Below are 11,559 nucleotides of genomic sequence, written 5' to 3' on the forward strand. Positions count from 1 at the left end.
GGAGATATCAGCGGGTTTCGAGGGAACGCGTCAACTCCCCCTCTAGCAAGACACCACGTGTCCTCGCATGCCGAAGTAGTTGCCGTGCGCAGTTACCTCAAGGATTATCGCCGAAAAACGCGTGATCAGAAGATCATATCTATGACATCACAGAATCACGCATGGAAAGGAAATCAATTGCTTGAGCAGAAGTCGAAACGTATCTTGGGAGAACAAACCACGCGTCCTTTAATGCAAACACAGCTCGCATCAGTTCTGGCAAGTACAACCTTAGATAAAAGAGGTTTTACCATCAATAGCATCTACCAGCTCGATATAAATCAGCTCAGGAATATGCAGCTTTGGGAAATCAAAAGAAAGACTGAGCTTCACGAAGCAGCTCTGGTCCAGGTAAAATCCTTGAGTTCAACGTCTTCAAGGTTTAAAACACACGAGTTACTTCTACTCCTCCTTCTCATTACTTTCGACTAAGGAGTGGCAGAACTCATGATGATGCATAAAATGTCCAGACGTTGACTAACGTCTGAAGAGTCAAGATCAGACCTGAAGTCTACTAGGTCAACCCGGCTTAAGGCAGCAGGACCGTTGAGCCCTCGATGGTCCACCGAATATTCCCCTAAGTGGGAGGTCGGCCAGAAGAAACCAGCTCTGCAAAACGCATTTGGCATGGACAGTCAGCAATGTGGTCTTCAAAGGAATAAGGGGGGTCCACACAGGTTCGACCAATGTCTTACGCCCAGATCTGGGGAGGCAGCAACGCCAAGCGACCTACCGACTTAATCTCGAAACTTCTAGAAAGATCTCAGTCGGCTACACATCTCGAAGTGTTTAAGCCCGCGTATCTGAAGGAGGAAACTTCTCCTTTAGAGTCTATCACACCTGCAAGAAATCTACGGAGAATCCTTGAACTTAGGAACTTTCACTTATCAAAGATCCGGGATAGACTCTGAGAGAAACCATAGATACTCAAGAGAGAAAACTTTTCCTTCGGTTTGACGGCAACCGCCTCACCACCGCCACTGATCACAGTCGGCCTAACATCGCCTATAAAAGGCCCCCCACATCATCCTTAACAGGACACGATTTCTTTACCCCAAAAAAGATCACAAGAAACTCAGAGTTCTCATAACTCGCCCCCCAAAAGGATCAATTAATGTTCATTTTTTTACTGCAAAGAGCACCCTGACTGGCTTGAGAGTCGGAGCGGTTTCGAACCCTTTGCAGGTTTTCCCCCTCGGGATTAGACGAACGGGAGCAAGGAGCTGGAGCAATAGGAGCCAGGAGTTGGAATAAAGAGAAGCAGAGCTGAAAGCCGGAACACCAGGCTAATCAACCCCTAACATAACGGAGGATTCTTACATAACGGAGGTTGTCATGCATCAACTCCCTTTTTCATGTTGATCTAACGGAAAGCCAATTTTTTACATCAGCAATTATTACTACTGAGACTGCCTCTCTTGAAGTCACGAGGTAGACGGTGAGCTCTTCTCCAAGGTTGGGGCTGGCCAGCAGAGGTAATCCTATTAGGTGTGTCTTCAACTCTTGGAACGTCTTTCCTGTTTTGTCTGTCCATGTGAAGTCTGGTACTTTTCGGAGGGTTTTGAAGAAAGGGAGGGCCCTATCCCCCATTTTACTTAGGAACCTGAAGAGAGATGTTAGTCTTCCCGTTAGCCGTTGAACGTCTTTTCGGCTTCTCGAGCTAGGCATGTCCTTCAGTTGATCTTAGTTGGGTTGACTTCTATCCCTCTATGGCGCACCACGAAACCTAGAAATTTTCCCGATGTCACTCCAAACACACACTTTTCGGGGTTTAGCTTCATATTGTAAGCTTGGAGCCCGTTGAAGGCGATTTTGAGGTTAGGTATCAGATCTCCACGGGTCCTGCTTTTCACGATCATGTCGTCCACGTAGCACTCTACCGCTCCGACGCCCAAGCTCCTGTTCGTCTGTTCCCAAAGGGGGGAAAACCTGTAAAGGGTTCGAAAATCGCTCCGACGCTCAAGCCAGTCAGGGTGTTCTTTGTAGTAAAAGAATGAATATTAATTTATCCTTTTTGGGGGGCGAGTTATGAGAACTCTGAGTTTCTTGTGATCTTTTAGGGTTAAGAGATCGTGCCTTATGAAGGACGATGTGGGGGGCCATTTATAGGCGATGTTAAGCCGACTGTGTTTAGTGGCGGTGGTGAGGCGGTTGTCGTCCAAACGAGAGAGAAGTTTCCTCTCTTGAGTATCTAGGGTTTCTCTTAGAGTCTATCTCGGATCTTTGATAAGTGGAAGTTCCTAAGTTTAAGGATTCTTCGTAGATATCTTGCCGAAGTGATAGAGTTTCCACCTTTAGATACGTGGAGTCAAAACTGACTTAAACACTTCGAGATATGTAGCCGACTGAGATCTCTCTGGAAGTTTCGGGATTAAGTCGGCAGGTCGCTTGGCGCTTCTGCCTCTCCAGTTCTGGGCGTAAGACATTGGTCGAACCTGTGTGGACCCCCCTTATTCCTTTGAAGACCCCAGGGATGATCTGTCCATGCCAAGGGCATTTTGCAGAGCTGGTTTCTTCTGGCCGACCTTAGGGGAATATTCGGTGGACCATCGAGGGCTCAGCGGTCCTGCTGCCTTAAGCCGGGTTGACCCAGTAGACTTCAGGTCTGATCTTGACTCTTCAGACGTTAGTCAACGTCTGGACATTTTATGCATCATCATTATTCATGTTGATTTCGTGGGTAAAATTGTTACTTTCTGAAAATGAATTTTTTACAAATATTATTCAGATTTGGGTCTGGTTTTCAATTATACCCAAATTTTAGGTTCTTAGATATTCCTCCCAAAAGAATATGTAAAATTTGCAATTGTTGGGACACTTCGGTCTTCCAAATTTGTAAATTATTCCTTTTTTTTTGTTTCAAAAAGGAAGATCTATTTGTTTCTCACTAGTCATTTAACTCCCTCATACTTATACAAGATCTGAATTGCCCAACCACAAGGCAAACTACGTTCTTTACACGAGTTTGGTCAAGGATTACATCAAATCAGAAAAAACAAACATCTATGTAAAACTTTATACTAATGAAATATAAAGGTCGAGATTTCGGAAAATAAAGAATAATTTCAGAAGAATAAATTCTCTAGTAAATTTGTCTTTTTGTACATTGTCGGAGGCATATTTTATTTTAGTCCAACAACTTACATGATCAAACATTGACCCCTAATCTTCATCTTCTTTATCTTCTTTATCACCTTTACCACCATAACTTCCCACCACCACCACCCCGACCGCCATTGCCATCTCTTCTCTCTTCTCCCTCCGTCCCTCTCTCCCCCTCTCAACTTATGATCAAACCTTACTCTCAGGTTTGATCGTAAGCCGAATTCACCTTCTCGGCTTGATCATTCGTTCTTGAAAAAGCCAAATAAAGTGACAAAAAGTTAGAGAAGACTTCATTCAATTGGAGAATATTGTTCTCTTAAACTTGTAATGTGACTACATACTACCTCCTTTGACATTTGACATAGACTTCCAAATCTCAAACCCTTTTACATCAACAATAATCTGATCTTCATAATTCCTTTGTTTCTTGAGTCTTCCCTACAAACCTATTCCAATATTAGATGAATGGAAACTCATGAAACTAAAAAAAAATAGCACATGGATAAGAGAGAACAGGTTATACATGAAGATTAAGAAAGCTGCTTGGTTGCTCGTAGATACTGGGATTGTGAGGGGGTGAGTTTTATACTCTACTGCTTTAAGCTTCTTACATTTGAGTATGTCATAAAGGGCAACTGCAACTAAAACACCACATACATTGCTGCAAAAAATCAATAGCTTCAACATTTCAGTCATCACCAAATCTCCAAATGAAACCCATAACTGAAATGGGTTCTAAAATTACAGTCACCAAGTCCACAAAACTAAGAACATTTACAATGAAAAGGATAGAGAGACAGAGAGAGAGAATAGAGAGAAAAAATTAGAGAGTAATGTTTGATCAAGTCGACTTACTAAGCAAAAATATACCCCTAAATCAATATTTGTTATCTAAATCTTTGTTTCGGGGGGTAGAATTACCACTGCTTAGCTTTCAATTCGCCTCTGACCATCAAATGAAATGTGAATAACCCGTCCTCCTCTCTTTGAAACAAGAGGCGCTTCCGGTTCTGTCGGTGCTTCAAACAATTTTGTCTTCGGCTACCACAATAGTATAGTCCATCGCTCCCCGTTCCTGGAAAGTAGTCACTACCTGAGCCACAGAAGATGCTTTTTGACCAATAGCTACATAAACACATATTACATTTTGCCCTTTTTGATTGAGAATAGTATCTGTGGCTACTGCTGTTTTACCGGTCTGTCTGTCCCCAATAATTAATTCCCGCTGACCGCGTCCTATAGGGATCATCGAATCACTAGCAATAAGCCCTGTTTGAAGAGGCCAATATAAATTTGAATGTTGATTGGTATTGACAGTCTCTTTGGATGATCTGGACCCAGGCTTAGTCATGAACTTCGACTTTTTAAGGTTAATGCCACATACCCTCAAAATACCCATGCCATAAACTATACAAATTATATCTTCCTTCTCCTCAGGTCCACGTACACTAATTCCAAGGTCACAATGATTCTCATTTTCCTGCTAGAGAGTAGAGAGCCCCTCCTAGGAGTCTAAGACCAGAACGGTGTACGAAAGTGAAGCAGATATTAGGTCGCCCTCTAAATACCTTTAAACTATTATTTCCTTTCCCGGTCACTGGGCGAGAAGTCAGGTTGTGAGACAAAGCAATGAAAATAGGATGAGAAGTAAGGTTATAACTCAAAGGGGGCGAAATAATTAAAGGTGCTTCTATAGGCACCAGGGCAAACGGCTCAAGGCGTGCCGTCATCTCATTGACTCGGGACAATGACCATTGACCTGAGATCTCTATAAGCGCTTGGTTATTCTTCAACATATTAAGTTTTCAGAATTTCAATCTTCTATTTCAGAACCCTTATCTCTCAAATCCATCATTATCATTTTGATCTTACTTTACTGCTTCTTCCAATCTTCTCTCTCGTTTCAGCATAATGACTTCTTCTTAGCAACTACTAAGACAGTTGTTGAATATGCAAAATTTAATTGATCTTCTTGTAAAAAATGTACCGAGTTGATTCATTCTAAAACGTTGAGATTCGGTTTCGAAAGTAGAGATGTACGAGTGTTTGATATGACAAAATGGCATCATTTGAATTCCTTTCCTATTGATCCTCAATCTATTGTTGGTTTTGAATTGCTTTCCTGTTGATTCTCAGTCTATTATTGGTTTTGTAGATAAGATAGGTAGCCTTTTGGGATTTGAAGGTATAAAAATCTGATCTTTTTCGAATTCGAAATTTGGGTTTCTTTTGTTAATTCAATGTTCAAAGTTTGTTTGCTTTTACTTTTATGGGTTCGGAATAGTGATCAAGAAAACACTGATGAAGTTAGATGTGGAATGCAATCAAATGCCAAAAGAGACTTAATGATTTGAGCTAAAGTTCAAGGTTACTGATTTGAGCTAAAATAGTGATTCTAATATTGGTATTAGTCTAGAAAGGGCTTTAGAGAGAGAAAAATTAAGACGCCGGATGTCCACAAATTTTCCACTGCCTGTAAAAAAAATAGATGTTCAGGACAGGTGCTTATAGAACCGCCGGCTTCCAGCCACTGGGCCCAGTGCCTTGAGAAGCGCCCAATAATTAAAGGCCGCGGCTTTGGGGAATAAAGAAAATTCTCCGGGGAATAAATTCTCGAGGGAATCCAGATTTTTTCGAAAATTCTCCAGGGAATAAATTTTTATGGGGAATACAGAATACATTTTTTTTGAAAGTTCTCCTCCATCTCATCACCTCTCTCTGCCACTTCATCGACACCTCATCATCTTCTCCGGCGAAAGTCGTCGGCCGGCCAAGTTTCCGGCCGGCGACCTTCAAACATAATATTTTAAAAAAAAAAATTTCTCTCTACTCTCCCTCTCTCTAATTTTTTTTTTTTCTTTAACTCTCTCTCTCTAGAACTGTTCTAGAGAGAGAGAGAGGCCTGTTCGTGATGGAACACGAACAGATCTGTTCGTGTTCATCACGAACACACCTCTCTCTCTCTCTAGATCTGTTCTAGAGAGATCTAGAGAGAGAGAGAGAGGTAAAAAAAAAAAGGGAGAGGAGAGAGAAAAATAAAATTATGTTTTGAAGGTCGCCGGCCGGAAAAATTGGCCGGCCGGCGACTTTTGTCGGAGAAGATGATGAGGTGTCGATGAAGTGGCAGAGAGAGGTGATGAGATGGAGGAGCTTTTTTTATAGCATCTTTTAAAATTAGAAGCCCCTTAGCAATAAAAAAAAACATAAAAAGTCAATCTTATTTGACTAGTTTTAAGAAAAGTCTTTATTCCCCGGAGAATTTTCTTTATTCCCCAAAGCCGCGGCCACACGGGAATCTCACAAACCTATGGGTACCGTTGGAATCATGTGTACAATTTTGACGCTGCCTCACCACCCCGGCACTTAGTAATTTTTTTTTTGTTCAAATTGGCCTTTGTAATTGGGAAGTGTACCGATATTCCTAAAACCAACCAGCCTCATTCTCTAGGGTTTATTTATATTATGGTCACTACAATGCTGTTGACAAATATACCTTTTTTTTTTGTTGACAAGTACACTTTTTTTTCGATGATATTGTTGACAAGTACACTTGACTATTTGGGCATTGGTGAAAAAGATGTGATAATTAGAATTAAATGAATGAGATTATTAGGGCATCCCATTTCTGTTTTGGGTCATTGATGAAAAGCATATAACCATTAGGACTAAATGAATGAAATTACAAACCCTAACCTTGCTTCCGTTAGCTCTTTTGCTAGATATAGACCCTGTTCTATTCTATGCACTAAAGATCAATCCGCTTCATTTTGTTAAATGGAGCTTCATACTTAAGTATGCATCTTCACATGTACATTTGAAGCGTTCTTCCACACTCCAGCAAAGACTCTATCTCCCCATCACTGAAAACACTGAAAACCATTGAGCGGACACCCTTGGTAATTCTGCTCTATGACTTAAATATAACATGACTATTTCATCAAAAAAAAACATGACATTCGTATCAAGAGCACCTATAAGAGCATCTCCAATGCAAAACTCAAAAAAATCTCCATTCATCGTATGTTTCAAGTTCTAATAGAGATTCTCACTCCTAGGTGGTAGATATACAGATCCACAATTTTTTTTGTGCCTCAAATGAAAAACTCTAAACTTATCTTATGTACTTATGTGACATAGTTATTTTTAAAACAAATAATTAATTATTTGGAAAATATAGAAGACTCAATTCTATTGGTTGAAAATCATATATTGATGAGTTAGAAAATTAGAGAATAGAGTGTCCTCTTGAGATAACTCTATTTCACCCTCTACATATTCTTAGATATCCAAATGGAGTGTTACATTGGAGATAGTTTTTAAGAAAAAACTCTAAAAATCATGCGACAAGATTGTCGCATTGGAAATGCTTCCAATACGCCACGAGAACTGATCAGCCCTAAAAGTTCACTGCAACTAACCCATAAAGGTCTTGTAAAATATAACTATTTATAGTCAATTACATATAGTAGAGTTCCAAAGCAAATACACGCGTGAAGGATTGCTGCCTGGATTTTGGAGAATCAGGAATAGTTGGATTGAACCACCATAAACGACATTAGAGTTTCATAAATCTCCCATTATGGTTTAAGAAGTGTTTAGGTTTCAAAATACTAGAGGAAATATTACATCAAGATTGAAAGCTACTATATTTGCATATATTGTATTACCTGCATACTACCTAGGAAATAGCGCATCATACCATCGATATAAACCGCAGTATGTCAAATCCCTTGCTTGGGTCTTTCAACATAAAAATAACCCCTTTTCATGCTCTTGATCTCCCTCTCGGTTATGTTGAATTGAATCACTAACCATGGCAGGCCGCTTCTTGCCGAGACCATTCACCCGATTAGTTTGGTTGTTAAGCTGCTTCCTTGTATTGTTGCTGCCAACCTTATTCATCTCCACACTTTTCTGACCTAATTTGGGATTTGGAAGGTTTTTTTTGAACGGTAAGCAGGGATAAAGGGCCTGAACCCTACAAAGCAAAGCAACAAAAAACAACTACAAAAAAACTAAGTACGGCTCTTCCTAAGCCTTACAATACCCTCTTTGTCTTGCTTAATAATGGTGGCCAAATCACAAGGTAACCGAGAGGGGTCCAACTCAAGAATGTCAGGCCCTGGCTTCAATTTGGACAACCAGTCAGCAACCTGGTTTACTTCACGAACCACATGAACAATGCTGCAGTCTTCAAATCTGCTCCAAAGACTTTTGATTCTATTGAAGAGCCACCAATTCACCCAAGGAGGATCCTTATTACCAGCTAAGAACAGACCACAAGTATGCAAAGAATCAGTAGCTATAGTAACCTTACGAAGGTTCAGCTTAATAGCTAAATTGAGGCCAAGTTCCACTCCTTGGAGTTCATGAGCAATGACTGAATCAGGAACAACAGAACCAGCAACTGCAGCCAGTACCTCTCCCTCACTGTTTCTGATGACTGCACCAAACCCAGCTGAATCAGGATCAAAGGAACCATCTGAATTAATCAAGTAATAGCCCTTTGAGGGAGGAATCCAAGTATGCTTGCTGAAAGAAGGAAAAGCCAGAGGCATCTCAATATTCCATCTATTCAAACATTCTGCATTTACAAAAGTGCAGTCCACCTTTCCCTTCCAAACAGAAAGAGCAATCTTGACTTCATTAACAATCATTCTAAGAATTGTTGAGGCAGGCTTGAGCTCATGTTGAATAACTCTTCTATTCCTTTCTCTCCAAATGTGAGAAAGGTAAGTGGTGAAGACCAGACCTCCCAGTCTCAACTTCAGAAGAGAACCTGCTAAGAGACCAAGGAACCAAGAGATAACCTCCTCCCAAGAACCAGGATTAGTCCACTGAAACCCCATAATAGCAAGAAGGCCCTCCCATACAAGAACAAAGTACTCACAATTGAAGAAAATGTGATAATCTGTTTCCAAACCATTAGAACAGAGAATACAGCCAGGGTCCACTGCCACACCCCAAGACAACAGTCTCTCACATGTCTTAAGCCTCCTATGAACAACCACCCAAGCTATAAAGCCATGCTTGGGATCACAAGGTTAGACCAAATCAAGTCAGCCCAATCAACCTTCACACCATGGGGTCTAAGCATAAGATAGGTCTCTTTAACAGTATAGGTTCCATTTCTAGCAGGAGTCCAGACTACCTTATCATAGTCTCCTCCTCCAATTTCCACATCATTGAGGCCCGACATAAGAGAGTCTAGGTGCATACTAACATAAGGAGGGACAGTCCATCTACCATTGTGAATGATATCAGCAACTTTAGAATTAGCATGTAGGAGGGAACTATACCTTAAAGCCTCAGGAAAGAAATCCCAAAGTAAGCCCTCGGATGCCAGATATCTTTCCAGAAAAGAGTATGAGTGCCACTGCCAATCAGATGAACCACCATGACTTTGGCCAACTCCCTGCTCTCCATAACTTTCCTCCAGCACCATGAACAGTCATGGGGGACATGCATAAGCCAGAAGTCCTTGGACTTAATCAGGTTGCCTTTCACCCATCTGACCCACAAAGTATCTTTGTTGCTAATCAAATCCCAAACATGTCTAAGGTTAAGAGCATTATTCATGGCTTCAATATCTCTAATACCCAAGCCACCCTCTTCTACTGGAAGGCAAACAGTAGCCCATCTGATTGCAACCTTCCTAGCCTCCAAAGACAAACCTGTCCACAAAAATTTGCTAAACAAAGAATTGATTTCTTTATATACTCTCTTGGGAAACATGAAGACAGAGGTCCAATAAATAATCATACTAGAAAGAACTGCCTTGATCAATAGCACTCTTCCTGCAAAAGAGAGAAACCTGGCTTTCCAAGAATGGATTCTAACCTGAATCTTATCAATAAGAGGAATGCAATCAGAATAAGATAATCTTGAGGAAATTAAAGGAAGGCCAAGATACTTTACTGGAAGCACACCCTTCTCAAAACCCAAGAATGATTTAACCAAAATACCACCACTCTCACCTCCTGCCCAAAAGATAGTACTTTTCAAAGTATTAGCAGATAAGCCTGTTCCCTTAAAGAACCTGTCTAAAACAGACCTTAAAGCCAAGGCAGAGTCTCATCACCTCTCATGAAGACCATCAAATCATCAGCAAAACAAAGGTGGGAGACCTTGGGGCTCTTGAACTTGGGATGGAGATGAAACCTACCTTCAACTTCTTCTTGGGAGAGCAAAGAAGAAAAGACCTCCATAACCATAACAAACAGGTAGGGGGAAATAGGGCAGCCTTGTCTGAGCCCTCTCTTCCCCTTGAAATAGCCATGAGCCCCTCCATTCACCACTATAGAATAGCTAGGGTTGGTAACACACTCCTCTATCCACTGAATAAACTTAAAAGGCAAATTAAACTTCTGTAGGACTTTCAAGAGAGAAGACCACCTCACTGTGTCATAAGCCTTTCTCAAGTCTATCTTCACTATGCACCTATCAACTCCATCTACTCTATGGGAGTTTTTAACAATTTCATGGGCAAGCATTATATTGTCCTGAATTGATCTACCAGAAACAAAGGCAGATTGATTCTCACTAATCATGGAAAAAACAACCCCTTTAAGCCTCTCAGTCAAGATCTTTGTAATACATTTATACATGACATTGCAACAGGAAATAGGCCTAAAATCTGTCAAAGAGGAAGCATTAGCAACCTTTGGAACTAAAGAGACAAGAGTGGAATTTACATCCTTTAGGAGCTTGCCAGACTTGAAGAAGTTCTGAACAGCAAGGACAAAATCTTCTCCAATGATACCCCAACACTTTTTAAAAAAGAATGCAGAAAAACCATCTGGATCAGGGGCTTTCTCTGAACCAATGGTGGACAAGGAGTAAACAATTTCATCTCTAGAAACAGGCCTAACAAGCATATCCATATCACCTGCAGGAAGGGGGATTTAAAATCAATAGATTCCAAAATAGCATCCTCCTCATCACAAGTTGAATCAGACCCAAGCAATTTTTTTTGAATTGTTTAGCGTGTGCCTCGAACCCTTGACCTCTAGGTGGAAGATTATACCTCTTACCACTCCAACCAAGGGTTGTTGGCATCAGACCCAAGCAATTGCCTATAGAACTCAACACAATTCTCAATAATATCCTCCTGCTACTCAAGCTTATTACCCTGGCCATCAAAAAGACAGTGAATACTGTTCCTAGACCTCCTTTCCTTAATGGAACAATGGAAGGAGTTATTATGATCATCTAAAGTCAACCACTTAACTCTGGATTTCTGCTTGAGCATAGAAGCTTCAGCAGAGGCTAGGTGAGCATATGACCTCAGAGCATCCCTCTCTTTATGCCTCAAATCAATGCTGATTGGATCATTATGAAGAGCTTCTTGAATCCCTTCAAGCTCTGACTTGGCTTGCTCCACTTTGGAAGGGAGCTCCTCAAACCTACTCCTCT

The 11,559-nt window shown here is 40.9% G+C and overlaps 1 long non-coding RNA gene across 1 annotated transcript; it reads right to left on the reverse strand.

Moving 5' to 3' along the window:
* Positions 1–3,417: 3,417 nt before the first annotated feature.
* On the reverse strand, positions 3,418–3,784 carry LOC147544067 (uncharacterized). Its single transcript, XR_015224390.1, has 2 exons — positions 3,668–3,784; positions 3,418–3,582 (listed from the first exon to the last, which is right to left on the reverse strand). It is a non-coding gene; the product is annotated as an uncharacterized LOC147544067 (long non-coding RNA).
* Positions 3,785–11,559: the final 7,775 nt, after the last annotated feature.

This window comes from Eschscholzia californica, unplaced genomic scaffold (assembly GCF_041429995.1).
Source record: "Eschscholzia californica isolate CP2 unplaced genomic scaffold, dmEscCali1.0.p SCAF_4, whole genome shotgun sequence".
Classification (NCBI taxonomy): Eukaryota; Viridiplantae; Streptophyta; class Magnoliopsida; order Ranunculales; family Papaveraceae; genus Eschscholzia; species Eschscholzia californica.